The following is a 6,926-nucleotide window of genomic DNA, read 5'->3' as shown; positions in this document are numbered from 1 at the left end:
AAGGAAGGAGGGCTGAACCCCTTTTTTTCCTTCTCCAATTCGGCCTCCTGCCTAAGGGTGGCGTGCCACCCCTTGTGGGCTGGTTTGCTCCCCTCTTATGGCCCATATGGCCCATATCTTCCCCCCGGAGGTCCCGGTAACCCCCCGGTCCTCCGATAATTACCCTGTACACTCCAGAACACTTCCGGTGTCCGAATAGTATTGTCCTATATATCAAACTTTAACTCTCGACCATTTGAGACTCCTCGTCATGTCCGTGATCTCATCTGGGACTCTGAACAACATTCGGTCACCAAATCACATAACTCATATAATACAATATCATCATTGAACGTTAAGCATGCGGATGATGCTGCTTGAAGCTACGTTGGTATTTCCCCAAAGAGGAAGGGATGATGCAGCACAGTGGCGGTAGGTATTTCCCTCAAGTATGAAACCAAGGTTATCGAACCAGTAGGAGAACCAAGCAACGCAACACAAACAACCCCTGCACACAGATAACAAATCCTCGCAACCCGACGTGTTAAAAGGGTTGTCAATCCCTTTCGGGTACGGTGCCAGAAATTGGTGCGTGATGGGAAAAAGGTTGTAATAAATTGGATAAATAGATCACAAATAAAATAAAGTGCAGCAAAGTATTTTTGTATTTTTGGATTAATAGATCTGAAAATAAAAGCAAATAAAAGTAGATCGCAAAGACAAATAATATGAGAAAGAGACCCGAGGGCCGTAGGTTTCACTAGTGGCTTCTCTCGAGAAAAGTAGCAAAGCTGTGGGTGAACAAATTGCTGTTGGGCAATTGATAGAACTTCAAATACTCATGACAATATCCAGGCAATGATCATTACACAGGCATCACGTCCAAGATTAGTAGACCGACTCCTGCCTTCATCTATACTATTACTCCACACATCGACTGCTATCCAGCATGCATCTAGTGTATTAAGTTCATGGATAAACGGAGTAATGCAATAAGAACAATGACATGATGTAGACAAGATTTATCTATGTAGAGATAGACCCCATCGTTTTATCCTTAGTAGCAACGATACATACGCATCGGTTCCCTTTCTGTCACTGGGATCAAGCACTGTAAGATCGAACCCACTACAAAGCACCTCTTCCCATTGCAAGATAAATAGATCAAGTTGGCCAAACAAAACCCAAATATTGGAGAACAAATATGAGGCTATATGAGATCATGCATAAAAGAGGTCAAAGAAACTCAAATACTTTCATGGATATAAAAACATAGATCTGATCATAAACTCAAAGTTCATCGATCCCAACAAACACACCGCAAAAGAGTTACATCATATGGATCTCCAAGAGACCATTGTATTGAGAATCAAGAGAGAGATATGAAGCCATCTAGCTACTAACTACGGAGCCGAAGGTCTAAAATAATTACTCACGCATCATCGGAGGGGCACCAATGGAGGTGGTGAACCCCATCCGAGATGGTGTCTAGATTGTATCTGGTGGTTCTGGACTCTGCGGCGGTTGGATCAATATTTTGTCGACTCCCCTAGAGTTCTGGTATTTTTGTGGTATTTATAGAGTAAAGAAGCGGTCTGGGGGGCACCCGAGGTGGGCACAACCCACCAGGGTGCGCCTAGGCCTCCTGGCGCGCCCTGGTGGATTGTGCCTCCCTCAGGGCACCCCCAGGCACAGCCAGGGCCCTTGTGTTCCTTATGGCCCATAAAAATTCTCTGTAAAGTTTCATGGCATTTGGACTCTGTTTGATATTGATTTTCTGCGATGTAAAAAACATGGAAAAACAGCAACTGACACTTGGCACTATGTCAATATGTTAGTACCAAAAAATGATATAAAATTACTATAAAATGACTATAAAACATCCAAGATTGATAATATAATAGCATGGAACAATAAAAAGATTATAGATACGTTGGAGACGTATCAGCGAACCCTACGGGTTCGATAACTATGTAGACATGACCAAGACACCTCTCTGGTCAATAACCAATAGCATAACCTGGATGCTCATATTGGCTCCTACATATTCTACGAAGATATTTATCGGTCGAACCGTTATGACAACACACATTATTCCCTTTGTCCATCGTTATGTTACTTACCCGAGATTCGATCGTTGGTATCTACATACCTAGCTCAATCTCGTTACCGCCAAGTCTCTTTATTCGTTTCGTAATACATCATCCACAACTCACTTATTAGTCACTTTGCTTGCAAGGCTTCTTGTGATGTGCATTACCAAGAGGGCCCAGAGATACCTGTCCGATACTCAGAGTGACAAATCCTAATCTTGATCCATGCCAACCCAACAAACACCTCGGAGATACCTGTAGAGCATATTTATAATCACCCAGTTACGTTGTGACATTTGATAGCACACAAGATATTCCTCCGGTATCCGGGAGTTGTATAATCTCATAGTCGAAGGAATATGTATTTGACATGAAGAAAGCAATAGCAACAAAACTGAACGATCAATATGCTAAGCTAACGGATGGGTCTTGTCCATCACATCATTCTCCTAATGATGTGATCCCATTATCAAATGACAACTCATGTCCATGGTTAGGAAACCTTAACCATCTTTGATCAATGAGCTAGTCAAGTAGAGGCTCACTAGGGACACGATGTTTGTTTATGTATTCACACACGTATTAAGGTTTCCGGTCAATACAATTCTAGAATGAATAATAAACCTTTATCATGAATAAAGAAATATAAAATAACAACTTTATTATTGCCTCTAGGGCATATTTCCTTCAGTCTCCTGTTGCACAAGAGTCAATAATCTAGTTCACATTGCCATGTGATTAACACCAATAGTTCACATCACCATGTGATTAACACCCATAGTTCACATCGCCATGTGACCAACATCCAAAGGGTTTACTAGAGTTAGTAATCTAGTTCACACCGCTATGTGATTAACACCCGAAGAGTACTAAGGTGTGATCATGTTTTGCTTGTGAGAGAGGTTTAGTCAATGGGTCTGCCACATTCAGATCCGCATGTATTTTGCAAATTTCTATGTCTACAATGCTCTGCACGAAGCTACTCTAGCTAATTGCTCCCACTTTCAATATGTATCCAGATTGAGACTCAGAGTCATCTGAATCATTGTCAAAGGTTGCATCGATGTAACTCTTTACGACGAACTCTTTATCACCTCCATAATCGAGAAACATTTCCTTAGCCATCTTAGGTAACTAAGGATAATTTTGACCGTTGTCTAGTGATCTACTCCTGGATCACTATTGTACCCCCTTGCCAAACTCATGGCAAGGTTTCACAATATGTCTGGTACACAACATGACATACTTTATAGAACCTATGTCTGAGTCATAGGGAATGATTTTTATTCTCTCTCTATCTTCTGCCGTGGTCGGGCTTTGAGTCTTACTCAACTTCACACCTTGCAACACGGGCAAGAACCCTTTCTTTGACTGATGCATTTTTAACTTCTTCAAAATCTTGTCAAGGTATGTGCTTTCGAAAATCCTATTAAGCGTCTCGATCTATCCCTATAAATCTTGATGCCCAATATATAAATAGCTTCACCGAAGTCTTTCATTGAAAAATTCTTATTCAAGTACCTTTTATGCTATCTAGAAATTCTATATCACTTCCAATCAATAATATGTCACCCACATATAATATAAAAAATGCTACAGAGCTCCCTGCTACTTCTTGAGCTCGCGTTGGTTTTTCCCTAGAAGAGGAAAGGGTGATGCAGCAAAGTAGAGATAAGTATTTCCCTCAGTTTGAGAACCAAGGTATCAATCCAGTAGGAGACAACACACAAGTCACCGAATACCTGCACAAACAAACAACAACTTGCACCCAACGCGATAAAGGGGTTGTCAATCCCTTCACAGTTACTTGCAAAAGTGAGATCTGATAGAGATAGATAAACAGTAAAGTAAATATTTTTGGTATTTTGGTTTATAGATCGGAAAGTAAAAGATTGCAAAAAGAATAGATCGGAAAGTAAAAGATTGCAAAAAGAATATATAAGAAACTAATATGATGGAAAATATAACTTGTATGATGGAAAATAGACTTGGGGGCCATAGGTTTCACTAGAGGCTTCTCTCAAGATAGCAAATAATACGATGGGTGAACAAATTACTACCGAGCAATTGAGAGAAAAGCGCAAAGTTATGACAATATCTAAGGCAATGATCATGAATATAGGCATCACGTCCGTGTCAAGTAGACCGAAACGATTCTGCATCTACTACTACTACTACTCCACACATCAACCGCTATCCAGCATGCACCTAGAGTATTAAGTTCATAAAGAACAGAGTAATGCATTAAGTAAGATGCCATGATGTAGAGGAATTAACTCAAGCAATATGATGAAAACTCCATCTTTTTATCCTCGATGGCAACAATACAATATGTGCCTTGCTACCCCTACTGTCACTGGGAAAGGACACCGCAAGGTTGAACCCAAAGCTAAGCACTTTTCCCATTTCCAGAAAAACCAATCTAGTTGGCCAAACCAAACCGATAGTTCGAAGAGAATTACAAAGATATCAAATCACGCATAAAAGAATTCAGAGGAGATTCAAATAATATTCATAGATAAGCTGATCATAAATCCACAATTCATCGGATCTCGGCGAACACACCGCAAAAGAGTATTACATCGAATAGATATCCAAGAACATCGAGGAGAACATGGAATTGAGAATCAAAGAGAGAGAAGAAGCCATCTAGCTACTAGCTATGGACCCGTAGGTCTAAGGTAAACTACTCACTCTTCATCGGAAGGGCAATAGAGTTGATGTAGAAGCCCTTCGTGATCGAATCCCCCTGCGGCAGGACGCCTGAAAAGGCCCCTAGATGGGATCTCACGGGTACAGAAGGTTGCGGCGGTGGGAAAGTGTTTTCGTGGATGCCTATGTCGGTTTGGGATATATGGGAATATATAGGCGGAGAAATTAGGTCAGGGAGTGCACGAGGGGCCCATAAGTGTGGGGGACGCGCCCTCCGTCCTTGTGGCTGCCTCGGGCTCTTCTGACTTCATCTCCAAATCTCTTGGTTGTCTTCTAGTCCAAGAAAAACCACCGTGAAGGTTTTATTCCGTTTGGTATTCCTTTTATGCGAAACTCAAAAACAGGGGAAAAACAGGAACTGGCACTAGGCTCTAGGTTAATAGGTTAGTCCCAAAAATAATGTAAAATAGCATATAACTGCATATAAAACATCCAAAACAGATAATATAATAGCATGGAGCAATAAAAAATTATAGATACGTTGGAGACGTATCAAGCATCCCCAAGCTTAATTCTTGCTCGTCCCTGAGTAGGTAAATGATAAAAACAATTTTTTTGATGTGGAATACTACCTAACATATTTATCAATGTAATTCTTCTTTATTATGGCATGAACGTTCAGATCCGTATGATTCAAAACAAAAGTTTAATATTGACATAAAAACAATAATACTTCAAGCATACTAACAAGGCAATTATGCCTTCTCAAAATAACATGGCCAAAGAAAGTTTATCCCTACAAAATAATATAGTCTGGTTATGCTCCATCTTCATCACACAAAATATTCAAATCATGCACAACCCCGATGACAAGCCAAGCAATTGTTTTGTACTTTTGATGTTCTCAAACTTTTTCAACTTTCACGCAATACATGAGCATGAACCATGGACATAGCAATATTGGTGGAGTAGAAGGTGGTTGTGGAGAAGACAAAAACAAGGAGATAGTCTCACATCAACTAGGCATATCAACGGGCTATGGAGATGCTCATCAATAGATATCAATGTGAGCGAGTAGGGATTGCCATGCAACGGATGTAATAGAGCTATAGGTTTATGAAAGCTCAAAAGAAAACTAAGTGGGTGTGCATCCAACTTGCTTGCTCATGAAGACCTAGGGCAATTTGAGGAAGCCCATCATTGGAATGTACAAGCCAAGTTCTATAATGAAAAATTCCCACTAGTATACGAAAGTGACAAAATAGGAGACTCTCTAGCATGAAGATCATGGTGCCACTTTAAAGCACAAGTGTGGTAAAAGGATAGTAACATTACCCCTTCTCTCTTTTTCTCTCATTTTTTCTTTTCTCTTTTTTTGGGCCTTTCTTTTTTTCCTCACATGGGACAATGCTCTAATAATGACGATTATCACACTTTTATTTACTTATAGCTCAAAGATTACAACTCAATACTAACAAAATATGACTATATGAATGCCTCCGGCGGTGTACCGGGATGTGCAATGACTCAAGAGCGACATGTATAAAAAATGATGGATGGTGTTTTGCCACAAATACGATGTCAACTACATGATCATGCAAAGCAATATGACAATTATGATGTGTGTCATAATAAACGGAACGATGGAAAGTTGCATGGTAATATATCTCAGAATGGCTATGGAAATGCCATAATAGATAGGTATGGTGGCTGTTTTGAGGAAGGTATATGATGGGTTAATGGTACCGGCGAAAGTTGCACGGTACTAGAGAGGCTAGCAATGGTGGAAAGGTGAGAGTGCGTATAATCCATGGACTCAACATTAGTCATAAAGAACACACATACTTATTGCAAAAATCTATTAGTCATTGAAATAGAGTACTACGCGCATGCTCCTAGGGGTATAGATTGGTAGGAAAAGACCATCGCTCGTCCCCGACCGCCACTCATAAGTAAGACAATCAAAAAATATCTCATGCTCCAACTTCGTTACATAACGATTCACCATACGTGCATGCTACGGAACTCACAAACCTCAACACAAGTATTTCTCAAATTCACAACTACTCACTAGCATGACTCTAATATCACCATCTTCATATCTCAAAACAATCATAAGGAATCAAACTTCTTATAGTTTTCAATTGTAGCGATCCGACCTCAGACGGTCAAATATCTGTGTATAAGTGTCATCCCTGGATC

This window comes from Triticum urartu, chromosome 5 (genome assembly GCF_003073215.2).
Source record: "Triticum urartu cultivar G1812 chromosome 5, Tu2.1, whole genome shotgun sequence".
Taxonomy (NCBI): domain Eukaryota; kingdom Viridiplantae; phylum Streptophyta; class Magnoliopsida; order Poales; family Poaceae; genus Triticum; species Triticum urartu.
The sequence above is the reverse complement of the archived record's forward strand: the minus strand, read 5'-3'. Positions refer to the sequence as shown.